The sequence below is a fragment of the Physeter macrocephalus genome, chromosome 2 (assembly GCF_002837175.3).
Source record: "Physeter macrocephalus isolate SW-GA chromosome 2, ASM283717v5, whole genome shotgun sequence".
In the NCBI taxonomy this organism is placed as follows: Eukaryota; Metazoa; Chordata; class Mammalia; order Artiodactyla; family Physeteridae; genus Physeter; species Physeter macrocephalus.
In genome coordinates, this window is record NC_041215.1 from 73737689 (window position 1) to 73753671 (window position 15983).

Below are 15983 nucleotides of genomic sequence, written 5' to 3' on the forward strand. Positions count from 1 at the left end.
CGCCCGTTTCTGGAGCTCCTTTAAGCGGCGCGCTTAAACCCCTCTCCTCGCGCACCAGGAAGCAAAGAGGGAAGAAAAGGTCTCTTGCCTCTTCGGCAGCTCCAGACTTCAACCGGACTCCCTCCCGGCTAGCCGTGGTGCACTAACCCCTTCAGGCTGTTTTCACTCTGCCAACTCCAGACCTTTCCCTGGGATCCGACTGAAGCCCGAGGCTCAGCTCCCTGCCAACGCCCGCCCCGGCGGGTGAGCAGACAAGCCTCTCGGGCTGGTGAGTGCCGGTCGGCACCGATCCTCTGTGCGGGAATCTCTCCGCTTTGCCCTCCGCACCCCTGTGGCTGCGCTCTCCTCCACGGCTCCGGAGCTTCCCCTCTCCGCCACGCGCAGTCTCCGCCCGCGAAGGGGCTTCCAGTGTGTGGAAACCTTTCCTCCTTCACGCCTCCCTCCCACTGGTGCAGGTCCCGTCCCTCTTCTTTGTCTCTGTTTATTCTTTTTTCTTTTGCCCTACCCAGGTACGTGGGGAGTTTCTTGCCTTTTGTGAGGTCTGAGGTCTTCTGCCAGCGTTCGGTGGGTGTTCTATAGGAGAAGTTCCACGTGTAGATGTATTTCTGATGTATCTGTGGGGAGGAAGGTGATCTCCGCGTCTTACTCTTCCACCATCTTCTCGCCTCCCGAAGGTTGTAATTTTAAATGTGGAGTTCGGGGAGGCCTCATTGAGAAAGTAACATTTATGCAAAGACTTAGAGAAGAAGAGAGAATTAGCCAAGGGGGTTTGGGAGAACCCTGTCTCTGAAGGAATGGATAAAGCAGTGCCTGGTGTGTTAAAGGAACAAATAGCAGGGAGGCCAATGTGGCTGAAGTCAAGAGAGCATAGAGGAGTATAGTAAGAGATGAGGTCATAGAGATGATGGGAGCCATCATCTTCAGACAACTGAAGGATCCTTAGCTCTCCACTTCTACTCCCAGGACAGCAAGGGGGTCTTTGGAACAAAACATGAATGGGGAAAGGGAGACAGAGGATTCAACTTGTATGGAAGAATTTTTTTTGTAGACCAGTAACTATCTTCTCAAGATCAGTACAAGGTAATAAGAGCTTTATATCCATATAAGAAAAGGAAGTTGAAAAAATATTGAAATCGACACTTTCATCCTCATGTGTTCTGAGCTAGGTGGACAAAATGCTGCTCTTTGAATAATGTGTTTGAGGAAAAAGTCATCACAGATGAGTGCTTGGCTCTCTTTCCTCATTTTGGATTGGCTTTGGTCAGTGGGCTCCTTTGAGGTTGGCTTTCCATATACGGCCACCTCATCGTCTTCAGTTGCAAACTCAAGGTTAAGGAATGAATACAAAGCCTCAACAGTCTTCAACACAGAACATAGGTGTAGAGAACTTTCCCTTGCTCAGTCATTGTTGAAAAATTAATCATTTCTCTGCAACTAAAAGCTTCAAGGTGATTTGGTGAAACTTTATCAAATTACCTCCCTGTGTACTTATGTGCTTATTCCAGACCAGGAGTTTCTGGGGGTCATATTTTGGGTATCACCTTACATTTAATGTATGCTCTCTGATTAAAACCTTCAAAAACACAAACCCTGGCCCACTCAGAAAACTGTCTGGTCTCATATTTTCAAGCTCTTTCTCCTTTAATAATAAGGGAAATTCTTTTTATGTAGAGTATAAGAAATACAATGCTGGGAGTTAGAAAGCTTGGGTTCCAAGGATGATTGCCAGGAGATTAGATTAGATGATTCCAAAATCCTGTGATCTTTTAAGAGGTATATTCAGTGAGTCTAAATTTGAGAGAATTGGTATAAGTCAGCCATGACATTCATTCATTCAACAATTATTGCATAATTACGCTGTCTTGTGTAAAAAGTTGTTAATAAAAGAGGCATGAAGCTCTTGTTTTCATGGCTTAGCTCACTTCGTAAGTGCCTAATTAGTCGGCGTTGTCTGAACTGCTGTGTTGAAAAATACTGAGGCTCAATGAAGATAACTTTGATTGATTAGCCATGTCTACCATGAGCAAATGCAAAGTCTCCTTGTACAAATGGAGCCCAGACACTGATGATACTTTTTTTCAGAGGCAACTCCAAACTATTTCCTGAAATTTACAGAGCTCAACCATATAGAGCCCAACATTATATCATTGTTTAAAAACCAGTCTCCTATCTTCCTGATGAAGGGAAAGAGCTATATACAGGAGACAGAAGTGATTTAGACTCAAAAGATGATCTTTGTATGGTAGTGAGCATTGTCCAGGTGATTCTTCAAGGAGAAGTTTAACCTTATTCAGTATAGATATCCCTGCTGGTTCTGAGAAGTTCAAGAAATACTTGACTGATCTCCCAAAGTGGCTCTAGTGATGGACAAGTCAACTTTCTCTTTTAACCCACACTGAAGTGTCATTTTATGTTTCACAGTTCTGGGCTCATCTTTTTAGCAATTTGCTACTTCAAGTCTACTTATCTGTCAATCACTCTTAGATTCATTTTGCACAGCTGACTGTGTTGTTATCACAGTCTTCCTTATACTAATGCATTTAATGGTTGTGTGGCTTTGAAAGGCTGCCAACATAGAGGAACAGCTGAAAATGCTACTTCCGAGCCAGACTGTCCTTTTCTTGATCAGCCTGCAACTACCATTTGTACTTTTTATAGCTTGGATTCTTTGCTGATCTGACTGCAGTCATTGGTTTTCAACAATATATTTCTCCTGATGGACTTTTTTTTTTTTTCCAACACATATTGAGTGTAAATTGTACCAGACAATTTAATATTACAAGCTTCATTTGAAACAGCCCCTGTAAGAAACTTATACTCTACTGGATTGAAAGGCAATCAAATAACATTTTATTTGAAAATGCAGAAAATGCAGATTTAACTGAGAGGCAAAGTGATGTGGTAGGAAGATACAGGCAAGTTCAAATTCCGGCACTGCCGTTTACTAGCTGTTGACCTTGGATAAGTTACTTAACTTCTCTGAATTTCATTTCTTTTATCTGTAAATTGGACATAGGCATACCTACTTGGCATAGTTATAAGATGAAGATATAATATGTATGAAAAGCACCTAGAATATAATTCCTCGGGTTACTATTTTAGGTAATGGTAACTATTTTTAATAATTTTAATATTAACTATTCAGAGAACAAACATGTTAGAAATATTAGGAATATGCAATTTCAAGACTTTGGTTTTGACTTAGATCCTGGGATCAGTAAGGATGCCCTGGCTGCTGTTATTCAGGGTTGGCAGGGTGTGTGGTTGGGATCATTTGTTAGGTGTCTCCCTCCCTGCCTCTCCTTCCACCATATGTCCTGCCTCCTTTCCTGTAAGGGGAGCTCTGTGGAGAAAGAGCTTGGAGGAATGGCCCCTGCGGAGTGCTGTGTGCTTAGGGTATAGCTCCAGAAATGTAGATGTTTTAAATATTTTAAGACCATGTCCACTGGCTAATATAACATTCAGAGAAAATACTTAAGAAGATAAGGTGCCCAGAGCTGAGTGACGCTTCCTGCAGCCTGAAGATTGTGCTGTCTCCTTCCCACCCACTCTCTTCCCAGCCATCAGCTCTCAAGAGGCTCCGGGGGAAGAATCAGAAAGCAATAAAGCTGCGTTGTAGAACTATGACCCTCCACCTCTTTTTTTTGCTCCCCAGCTTTATGGAGGTGTAATTGACAAATAAAAATTGACGTGTTTTTTTTTTTTTTTTTTTTGCTGTACGCGGGCCTCTCACTGTTGTGGCCTCTCCCATTGCGGAGCACAGGCTCCGGACGTGCAGGCTCATCGGCCATGGCTCATGGGCCCAGCCGCTCCGCAGCATGTGGGATCTTCCCGGACCTGGGCACGAACCCGTGTGCCCTGCATCGGCAGGTGGACTCTCAACCACTGCGCCACCAGGGAAGCCCAAAAAATTGACGTTTTTGATATACACATACATCATGAAATAATCACCACAATCAACTTAATTAACATACCATCCGTGTAACTTCCAGTAGGTGAGTCCTGACTCCCTACACGACTCTTTGCTGTAACAAAAGATCCTAATTAACTGATTGGAATGTTGAAAACCCAATTCCACCAACAGCTCAACTGTTACAGCTGAATGGATGGCCAGTTCAGTCAAGCAGCAAGCAGTTTATTCGTTCCTCGCCTCAATTAGGTCCCTAGAATGTTCACGTTGGAAATGAAGTTAATGATTAACTAAATAATTCCTCTCAATCTAAAATTGAGTAGGGACTTCCCTGGTGGTGCAGTGGTTAAGAATCTGCCTGCCATTGCAGAGGACACGGGTTCGAGCCCTGGTCCGGGAAGATCCCACATGCCGCGGAGTAACTAAGCCCGTGCGCCACAACTACTGAGCCTGCGCTCTAGAGCCCATGAACCACAACTACTGAGCCCTCATGCAACAACTACTGAAGCCCGGCGCCTAGGGCCTGTGCTCTGCAACGAGAGAAGCCACTGCCATGAGAAGCCTGTGCACTGCAATGAAGAGTAGCCCCCACTCACCACAACTAGAGAAAGCCCATGTGCAGCAATGAAGACCCAACACAGCCAAAAATAAATAAAATAAATAAATAAATAAAATTGAGTAGACTGAGGCTTAGTGGAATAGAACGTAGGTGAGGTCACGCTGACAGCAACAAAGCCTGAGCAGAAGCCATTTTGGTTTTGATATTTCACTAATGTAAAAAGAATGTAATTTGTTTTTTTATTTTAGGTTTTTAAAGACTTTAAGATAAAGAATCAAACTGAAACTGTCCCTTCTCAAACAACCATTTCTGATTCTTTGATCCTGGGAAAATTACTTACCTTCCTGGATTTGGAAGCCACATCACAAAAGGTTCTGATGAACATAAAAGTTAGTTATAGTACAAATCATGAATGTAAATCAAGTGCAACATCTATGGCTCAGGGGCAGAATTACCAGGAATAATCTTCAGGTCCCTTTGCGTGACTCAGTACCTAATTTTCTATGAATAATTTTGCACACAAAACTTAAGAGTTTCCTACTCCAAAGTGCATACAACTCAGGACCCAGAAAATCTGAATTTGCCCTTAGACATCTCTCTAAGGGATATAGTGAGAATGCTTTGGAGTCGGACCGGCTTGGGTTCAACTCCCCTCTGTCACTTACTACCTGGCTGACCTTGGAGAGATTACTGAAGATCTTGGTATGTTTATTTCCTCATTTAGAAAAGGCAGATAATGAAACTGATTTCCTAGAGCTGTTGCATGGCTTAAGCAAGGTAAGGTGGGAAAAGTCTTTGGTTTATTGCCTGGGCCAGAGCAAACCTGCAATAAAGGCGCTCTTGTATTATGTAGGGAGGTTATCTGATATAGCGATTAAGAAAGTGGGCTTTAGAACCAGATATACCTTTATTCAAACTCCTGCTTTATATTCCAATACTTACTGTATTATCTTAGGCAACTTAGTATTTCTGAGCCTTAGTTTTCTCATCTTTAAGATGGGGTATTAAAACCTAATCAATAGAGTTGTTTAAGATTAAGTGAGATGTTTAAGTTTAATCGATAGAGTTGTTTAAGATTACGATTAACATACAGTATCTTTTTCTTTGTCTGACTTATTTCACTAAAACCTAATCAATAGAGTTGTTTAAGATTAAGTGAGATGATGTAAAGTGCTTATCAGAGTGATTGCTTTTGGCTGCAATCAAGAACAAACATTTAAAATAGCTTAACATCAAGAACAAACATTTAAAGTAGCTTAAAACAGTGGCTGTTAACTTTTTGGCTATAGCGCACAATAAAAAATAGATCTTACATTGTTTCTCAGTGTACAAATACACATTATCACGGGACTAATGTGTGAATCAAATTTGATTATATGACCAAGCTTCATACAATATTCTAGAATGGGAAAATAAGAGTGTGGAATCCGAATTCAGGCTTTCCCCAAAATATGCAAGGATAGCATTGGCATCCCAGTATGTGATATGCTCACTTATATTTTTATTGAAGTATAGTTGATTTACAATATTATATTAGTTTCAGGTGTACAACATAGCGATTCAATATATTTATAAGTTGCATTCCATTTAAAGTTATTATAAAATATTGGCTGTATTCCCCGTGCTGTACAACATATCTTTGTAGCTTATTTTAGTTTATACATAGTATTTGTACCTCTTAATCCCCTACCCCTATTTTGCTCCTCCTACCTTCTCTCTCCCCACTGGTAACCACTAGTTTGTTCCCTATGTCTGTGAGTCTATTTCTGTTTTGTTATATTCATTCATCTGTTTTATTCTTTAGATTCCATATATAAGTAATAACATACAGTATCTGTCTTTCTCTGTCTGACTTATTTCACTAAGCATAATACCCTCCAGATGCATCTATGTTATTGCAAATGCCACATCTATGTTGCAAATGGCAAAATTTCATTCTTTTTCATGGCTGAGTAATATTCCATTTATCCATTCAACTACTGATGGACACTTAAGTTGCTTCCATATCTTGGCTATTTCTAAATAATGCTGCTATGAACATGTATCTTTTCAAATCAGTTTTTATTTTCTTCGGATATGCATCCAGGAGTGGAACTGCTGAATCATATGTTAGTCCTATTTTTAGTTTTCTGAGGAACCTCCATGTTGTTTTCCATAGTGGTTGCACAAATCTGTAGTCCCACCAATGGTATATTAAGGTTCCCTTTTCTCCACATCCTCACCAAAATTTGTAGACTTTTGTTTGATGGTCACTCTGACAGGTGTGAGGTGATATCACATTGTGATTTTGATTTGAATTTCTCTTGACTAGCAATGTTGAGCATCTTTACACGTACCTGTTGGCCATCTGTATATCTTCTTTGGAAAAATGTCGATTCTGGTCTTTTGCCCACTTTTAATTTTTTTTTTTTTTAATATTTAGTTGTATGGGCTCTTTATATATAGTTTGGGTATTAACCCCTTGTCAGTCATGTCATTTGGAAATTTTGCTCTCATTCAGTAGGTTGTCTTTTCATTTTGTTGATGGCTTCTTTTGCTGTGCAAAAGCTCTTAAGTTTAACAAGGTCCCATTTGTTTGTTTTTGCTTTTGTTTCCTTCACCTTAAAAAGAGATCCAAAAAAATTACTGTTTATGTCAAAGATTGTTCTATGTTTTTTTCTAGGAGTTTTATGGTTCCTGGTCTTGCATTTAGATTTTTAATCCATTTTGAGTTTATTTTTGTATATGATGTGAGGAAATGTTGTAATTTCATTCTTTTACACATAGCTGTCCAGTTTTCCCAGCACCACTGTCTTTTCTCCATTTAATATTCTTCCTTTGTTGTAGATTAATTGATGATAAGTGTGTGGGTTTATTTCTGGGCTCTCTATCCTATCCCCTTGATCTATGTGTCTGATTTTGTGCCAATACCATACTGTTTCAATTACTGTAGCTTTGTAGTGTAGTCTGAAGTCTGGGAGTGTGATACCTCCAGTTTTGTTCTTTTTCTCAAGATTTCTTTGGTTATTTGTGGTCTTTTGTGTTTCCATATAAATTTTAGGATTATTTTTTGTAGTTCTGTGAAAATGTCCTGGGCATTTTAATAGATATTGCATTAAATCTGTAAATTGCTTTGGGTAGTATGAAGATTTAACAATATTCTTCCAATCAATGAACACAAAATATCTTTCCATTTCTTTGTACCATCTTCAACTTCTGTCACTAATGTTTTATAATTTTCAGAGCATAGGCCTTTCACTTCCTTGGTTAAGTTTATTCCTAGGTATTTTATTTTTTTTCATGTGATTTCAAATTGGACTGTTTTTTTGCTTTCTCTGAAAGTTCATTATTAGTGTATAGAAAAACAACAGATTTCTATATGTCAATCTTGTATCCTGCAACTTTATTGAATTCATTTATTCTAATAGTTTTATTGTGGCGACTTTAGGGTTTTTTATATATAGTATCATGTCATCTGCAAATAGTGACAGTTTTACTTACTTTCCAATTTGGTTGCCTTTTATTTCTTTTTTTCCTGCCTAAGTGCTCTTATATTGAATAAAAGTGACGAGTAGACATCCTTTTCTTGTTCCTGATCTTAGAGAAGAAGCTTTCAGCTTTCCACGTTGAGTATGATGTTACCTGTAGGCTTGTCTTTTATGGCCTTTGTTATGTTGAGATACGTTCCCACTATACCCACTTTGTTGAGAGTTTTTATCATAAATGGATGTTGAACTGGGTCAAATGCTTTTTCCGCATCAACTGAAATGATCATATGATTTTAATCCTTTGTTAATGTGTGTCACATTGACGGGTTTGTGGAGGTTGAACCTTCCTTGTATCCTTGGGATAAATCCAACTTGATAATGGTGTATGAGCCTTTTAATGTATTGTTGAATTCAGTTTGCTTAATATTTCTTTGGGGACTTTTGCATCTATGTTCATCAGGAATATTGACCTGTAATTTTTTTTGTGGCATTCTTATCTGGTTTTGGTATCAGAGTAATGCTGGTCTCATAAAATGTGTTTGGAAGAGTTTGAGAAAGATTGGTATTAATTCTTTTCTGAATGTTTGGTACAATTCCCCCGTGAAGCCATCTGCTCCTGGACTTGTGTTTGCTGGGAGGTTTTTTAAAATTACAAATTCAATTTCATTACTATTGATTGATCTGTTCAGATTGTCTATTTCTTCCTGATTTAATCTTGGAAGATTGCATGGTTCTAGAAATTTACCCACTTTTTTTCTAGGTTATCCAATTTGTTGGCATTAACTGGTTGTAGTATTCTTATGATTTTTTTTTTTTTGTATCTGTGATATTTGCTATTTTTCCTCTTTTATTTCTTAATTTACTTGGATCCTCTGTTTTACTTGATAAGCCTTATCAATTTTGTTTGTCTTAAAAAAATACCAAAAAAACACAGCTCTTGGTTTCACAGATCTTTTCTTTCTTTCTTTCTTTCTTTTTTTTTTTTTGTTGTCTCTATATTATTTAGTTTCTCTTTGAAATTTATTATTTTCTTTCTGGTGACTTGGGGCTTTGTTCTTTTACAAATTATTTTAGATGTTAGGTTGTTTATTTCTAATTTTTCTTGTTTCTTGAAGTAGGCCTGTTATCACTATAAACTTCCCTCTTAGAACTGCTTTTGCTGCACCCCATAGACTTTGGAAAGTTGTGCTTTTACTTTCATTTGTCTTGAGGTATTTTCTGATTTCCTCTTTGATTTCTTTATTTCCCACTAGTGTTTGTTTGTTTGTTTTTGAAGTATAGTTGATTTACAATGTTGTGTTAGTTTCAAGTGTGTAGTAAAGTGAATCAGTTATACATATACATACATCCACTCTTTTTTAGATTCTTTTTCCATATAGGCCATTACAGAGTATTGAGTAGAGTTCCCTGTGCTATACAGTAGGTCCTTATTAGTTATCTATTTTAGTAGGATGTTTTTTCGTCTTGACGTGTTTGTGTTTTCCCCGTTTTTCTTCCTGTAATTGATTTTTAGTTTCATACCACTGTAGTCAGGAAAAAACTGTTTGAAAGAATTTCTATCGTCTTAAATTTATTGAGGCTGGTTTTGTAGCATAGGATGTGATATGTCCTGAAGAACACTCCAAATGCACTTGAAAGGAATGTGTATTCTGCTGTTTTTGGATATAATGTCCTATAAATATCTACTGAGTCCAACTAGTCTAATGTGTCATTTAAAACTACTGTTTCCATATTGCTTTTCTGTTTGGTTGATTATCCATTGATGTAAGTGGGGTATTAAAAATATCTACAATTATTGTATTATTGTCAATTTCTCCCTTTATGTCTGTTAATATTTGCTTTACATATTTAGGTACTCCTATAGTAGGTGCATATATGTTAACAAATGTTTCATCCCCTTCTTGTATTGATCCCTTTATTATTATATAATGCCCTTCTTTGTCTTTTGTTGTAGACTCTGTTGTAAAGTCTACTTTATGTGATATGAGTATTGCTACCACAGCATTCTTGTCATTTCCATTTGCATGAAATATATTTTTCCATCTCCTCACTTTCAGTCTGTGTGTGCCTTTAGCTCTGAAGTGAGTCTCTGGTAAGCAGCATATACATGTATTTTGTCTTTTAATCTGGTCAGCCATTCTATGTCTTTTTTCCTTATTTTACAAATTTTATTTTTGAATTTTATTTTTTATACAGCAGGTTCTTCTTAGTTATCTATTTTATACATATTAGTGTATATATGTCAATCCCAATATCCCAATTAATCCCACCCTTCCCCACTTTCCCCCTTGGTATCCATACGTTTGTTCTCTATGTCTGTGTCTCTATTTCTGCTTTGTAAATAAGATCATCTATACCAATTTTTTCAGACTCCACATATATGCGTTAATATACAATATTTGTTTTTCTCTTTCTGAGTTACTTCACTCAGTCTGACAGTCTCTATGTTCATCCATGTCTCTACAAATGACCCAGTTTTGTTCCTTTTTATGGCTAATATTCCATTGTATATATGTGCCACATCATCTTTACCATTCATCTGTTGATGGACATTTAGATTGCTTCCATATCCTGGCTATTGTAAATAGAGCTGCAGTGAACATTGGGGTGCATGTGTCTTTTTGAATTATGGTTTTCTCTGCGTATATGCCCAGTAGTGGGATTTCTGGGTCACATGGTAGTTCTATTTTTAGTTTTTTAAGGAATCTCCATACTGTTCTCCATAGTGGCTGTATTAAAATGATTATTGATACATATATACTTATTGCCATTTTGTTAATTGTTTCCTGGTTGTTTTATAGTTCTTCTCTGTTCTTTGTTTCTTCCCTTGTGGTTTGATGATTTTCTTTAATGGTATCCTTGTGTTCGTTTCTCTTTAGGTTTTGTGTATCTATTGTAAGTTTTTGATTTGTGACTATTATGTAATTCATACATGTTGACCTATACCTATATCTATTTGTTTTAAACTGGTAGTCATTTAATTTCAAATACTTTCTAAAAGATATTTTTTACTCCCCTCCCCCACATTTTGTGTTTTGGATGTCATATTTCATATCTTTATGTTTTAACTGTTTGTTGTAGTTATAGTTGATTTTACAATTCTTTGTTTTTCAGTCTTTGTACTAGCTTATTAAAGTGGTTGATCCACAGCCGTTACTATGTGCTTGCCTTTACTAGTGGGATATTTCCTTTCCTATAGATTCTAACTTCTTGTTATAGCCTTTTCTTTTCTACTTAGAGAAGACCTTTCAAAATTTCTTTTAGGGTTGGTGTAGTACTGATGAGCTCTATCTCTCCTTCAATTCTGAATGATAATCTTGCTGAGGAGATTATCCTAGGTTGTTGGTTTTTCCCTTTCCACACTTTAAACATGTCATGACATTCCCGTCTGGCCTGCAGAAAAATCATCTCATAGACTTATGGGGGTTCCCTTGTATGTGACTCCTTGCTTTTCTATTGCTGTCTTAAGAATTCTCTCTCTAACTTTTGCTATTTTAATTTTGATGCCTAGGTGTGGATCTATTTGGATTCATCTTGTTTGGGACTCTCTGTGCTTCCTGTACCTGGATGTACTTCCTTCCTCAGATTCAGGAACTTTTCAGCCATAATTTCACTGAATACATTTTCAACCCCTTTTTCTCTCTCTTCTCCTTCTGGGACCCCTATAATGCAAATGTTGGTACACGTGATGTTGTCCCAGAGTTTCCGCCGGCAGGCTCAGCGGCCATGGCTCACAAGCCTAGCCGCTCTGCGGCATGTGGGATCCTCCCGGACCGGGGCATGAACCCATGTCCCCTGCATCGGCAGGTGGACTCTCAACAACTGTGCCACCAGGGAAGCCCCCAAACTGATTTCATTTTTAAAATTTGTTTTCTTTTTGTAATCCTGATTGGGTGATTTCCATTATTTTATCTTCCAGATCACTCATGTGTTCTTCTGTATCAGTTGGTTTGCTGTTAATTCCTTCTAGTGTGTTTTTCACTTGTTATCATATACTTCAGTTCTGATTGGTTCTTTTTTATTTTCTAGTTCCTTGTTATAATTCACACTGTGTTCATGTATTCTTTTCCCTAGTTCAGTTAGCATCTTATTATTAATGCTTTGAACCCTTTATCCAGTAAATCATTTATCTGTTTCATTCATGTTTTTTAAAAAATTATTTTTGGCTGCACTGGGTCTTCATTGCTGTGCGCGGGCTTTCTCCAGTTGTGGTGAGTTCCTGGCTATTGTAAATAGAGCTGCAGTGAACATTGGGGTGCATGTGTCTTTTTGAATTATGGTTTTCTCTGCGTATATGCCCAGTAGTGGGATTTCTGGGTCACATGGTAGTTCTATTTTTAGTTTTTTAAGGAATCTCCATACTGTTCTCCATAGTGGCTGTATTAAAATGATTATTGATACATATATACTTATTGCCATTTTGTTAATTGTTTCCTGGTTGTTTTATAGTTCTTCTCTGTTCTTTGTTTCTTCCCTTGTGGTTTGATGATTTTCTTTAATGGTATCCTTGTGTTCGTTTCTCTTTAGGTTTTGTGTATCTATTGTAAGTTTTTGATTTGTGACTATTATGTAATTCATACATGTTGACCTATACCTATATCTATTTGTTTTAAACTGGTAGTCATTTAATTTCAAATACTTTCTAAAAGATGTTTTTTACTCCCCTCCCCCACATTTTGTGTTTTGGATGTCATATTTCATATCTTTATGTTTTAACTGTTTGTTGTAGTTATAGTTGATTTTACAATTCTTTGTTTTTCAGTCTTTGTACTAGCTTATTAAAGTGGTTGATCCACAGCCGTTACTATGTGCTTGCCTTTACTAGTGGGATATTTCCTTTCCTATAGATTCTAACTTCTTGTTATAGCCTTTTCTTTTCTACTTAGAGAAGACCTTTCAAAATTTCTTTTAGGGTTGGTGTAGTACTGATGAGCTCTATCTCTCCTTCAATTCTGAATGATAATCTTGCTGAGGAGATTATCCTAGGTTGTTGGTTTTTCCCTTTCCACACTTTAAACATGTCATGACATTCCCGTCTGGCCTGCAGAAAAATCATCTCATAGACTTATGGGGGTTCCCTTGTATGTGACTCCTTGCTTTTCTATTGCTGTCTTAAGAATTCTCTCTCTAACTTTTGCTATTTTAATTTTGATGCCTAGGTGTGGATCTATTTGGATTCATCTTGTTTGGGACTCTCTGTGCTTCCTGTACCTGGATGTACTTCCTTCTTCAGATTCAGGAACTCTTCAGCCATAATTTCACTGAATACATTTTCAACCCCTTTTTCTCTCTCTTCTCCTTCTGGGACCCCTATAATGCAAATGTTGGTACACGTGATGTTGTCCCAGAGTTTCCGCCGGCAGGCTCAGCGGCCATGGCTCACAAGCCTAGCCGCTCTGCGGCATGTGGGATCCTCCCGGACCGGGGCATGAACCCATGTCCCCTGCATCGGCAGGTGGACTCTCAACAACTGTGCCACCAGGGAAGCCCCCAAACTGATTTCATTTTTAAAATTTGTTTTCTTTTTGTAATCCTGATTGGGTGATTTCCATTATTTTATCTTCCAGATCACTCATGTGTTCTTCTGTATCAGTTGGTTTGCTGTTAATTCCTTCTAGTGTGTTTTTCACTTGTTATCATATACTTCAGTTCTGATTGGTTCTTTTTTATTTTCTAGTTCCTTGTTATAATTCACACTGTGTTCATGTATTCTTTTCCCTAGTTCAGTTAGCATCTTATTATTAATGCTTTGAACCCTTTATCCAGTAAATCATTTATCTGTTTCATTCATGTTTTTTAAAAAATTATTTTTGGCTGCACTGGGTCTTCATTGCTGTGCGCGGGCTTTCTCCAGTTGTGGTGAGTGGGGGCTACTCTTTGTTGCAGTGCGCGGGCTTCTAATTGTGGTGGCTTATTGTGGAGCACGGGCTCTAGGCATGCGGGCTCAGTAGTTTTGACTTGCCGGCTCTAGAGCGCAGGCTCAGTAGTTGTGGCACATGGGCTTAGCTGCTCCACGGCATGTGGGATCTTCCCAGATCAGGGCTTGAACTCATGTCCCCTGTGTTGGCCAGCGGATTCTTAACCACTGCACCACCAGGGAAGCCCCAATCTCTGTTCCATTCATTTTTATTCAGGATTTTTTTCTTTCTTGTTCTTTTATTTGAAACAAACTCCTCTGTCTTCTTATTTTGCTTATCTTTCTCTGTCTCTATGAAATTAGATGAAACAGTTACCTATCCTGGCCCTGACGTGGTGTCCTTGTGTGGGAGCATCCTTTTGCAGTCTGCATGTGCCCAGTGGCTTTTGTGGGTGAGCTGGATCTGAAGTGAGCATGAGTCACATTCTTCTTCCAGGTGTGCTGGCCGCTATCACCTTGCTAGGAGGTGGAGCTTGGAGATGGCAGAGATGGGGGAGGGCTAGAGCTAGAGCCAGGTGTGACAGGGGGTTTCTCCGCTGCCCAGTGGCCAACATCACCCTATGGAGAGAGGGGGCAGGTCCAAAGTTGCTGGAGCAGAAGCCCTGAGGGTCAGGTTCTGTTCCGTCTAAGTGTGTCCTCTATTCCCTCCCAGCATGGGCACCTTTGCCCCGCAGGGGAGCATTGCTGGAGTAGGTGTCCCGTGCAGGCCAGGGTGTGAGCTGGGGTGTTCCGTGCACACCAGTCAAAGCTCCAGATCACTCCCAATCTGCTGCCTCTGCAAGTGCCAGTGATGGCCATCCTCACCCTGTTCAGATACAGTGCTGGGTCCAAGCTGGTTCCATCCTCCACAACTGCATACTCTGCTCAGCAGCGGCAGCCTTTGCCTTAGTGGGGAGCTGTGCTGTGGAGCAAGAGGGGCCATGGTGTGTGCTGGGGTGGTCCCGGCACCAGTCAGAGCACTGATCTTTCACCCCTGTGAACACCAGGATGGATGCCTTGCCAGGTCTGAGCAGACTCTGTCCCTGACATCTATGCACTTAGCTACAGCAGCCTTTGCCCTAGTGTGGAGCTGCTCTGCAGAGGAAGAGGGGCCATGGTGGGTGCTCAGCTTGGCCTTGGGCCTGCAATGGGGCAGTTGCAGAAAACCAGCCAAAGTCCTGGGTCATTTCAATCTGCTTCCACTGCCTTGTTGAGGGAGTAAGCATGTGTGCACATTTCATAAGAGTCGTCTAGGTTTCTGGCAGCCCTGCTGTCAGTCTCCTTGGCCTTCAAACCTGCTAAGGGGACCTTTCCTCCCAGTGTTGGACCCCAGGGATGGAGTGCCCGATATGTGGTTCAGACCCCTCACTCCCCAGGGACGATCTCTGAGGCTGTGTAATCCCCCTCCCTCTTCTGTGTCCCCTCCCAGAGGCACAGGTCCTGACCTGATTGCTTCTCCTCTCTTCCTGCCTGACTCAGTGTGGATCTTTCTTACAGCCTTGGTTGTATAAGTCATTCTGCCAGTCTCCAGTTTGTTTCTAGTGAGAATTGCTCCACATGTAGAGGTATTTCTGATGTGTTCATGGTGGGGAGGTGAGCTCCACATCCTCCTACTCTGCCATCTTGATCTCCTCCTTTTAATTCACTTCTTTCTTTCTTCAGAATCCCATAGAGTTTGCAGAGAGAAGAAAACTACTTATGTATGTGAAAAATCTATCTGAATGTACTCAATCTCACTCTGAGCACCTGCTAATTTTGAACGTAATGTTACTTTACACACCTAAGCGCTGCTGCCAGAATCATTCAATACCAAATTGTCCATCTGGGTGGAGGTTGGACTGGAGTGTTGTCTATACCATTTTTTTTTTTTTAGTTTTTTATTTTTGGCTGCATTGGGTCTTCACTGCTGTGCATGGGCTTTCTCTAGTTGCGGTGACAGGCTTCTCATTGCGGTGGCTTCTCTTGATGCGGAGCACAGGCTCTAGGCACACAGGCTTCGGTAGTTGAGGCACATGGGCTTCAGTATTTGTGGCACGCAGGCTCAGTAGTTGTGGCTCATGGGCTCTAGAGTGCAGGCTCAGTAGTTGTGGTGCATGGGCTTCGTTGCTCCGTGGCATGTGGGATCTTCCTGGACCAGGGATCGAACCCATG

At 39.7% G+C, this 15983-nt stretch overlaps 1 long non-coding RNA gene across 1 annotated transcript in view; it reads left to right on the forward strand.

The window, feature by feature from the left end:
- LOC114484186 (uncharacterized) overlaps positions 1-15983 on the forward strand; it is an 81317-nt gene that overhangs the window by 54098 nt on the left and 11236 nt on the right. The gene's annotated exons all lie outside the window — the stretch shown is intronic.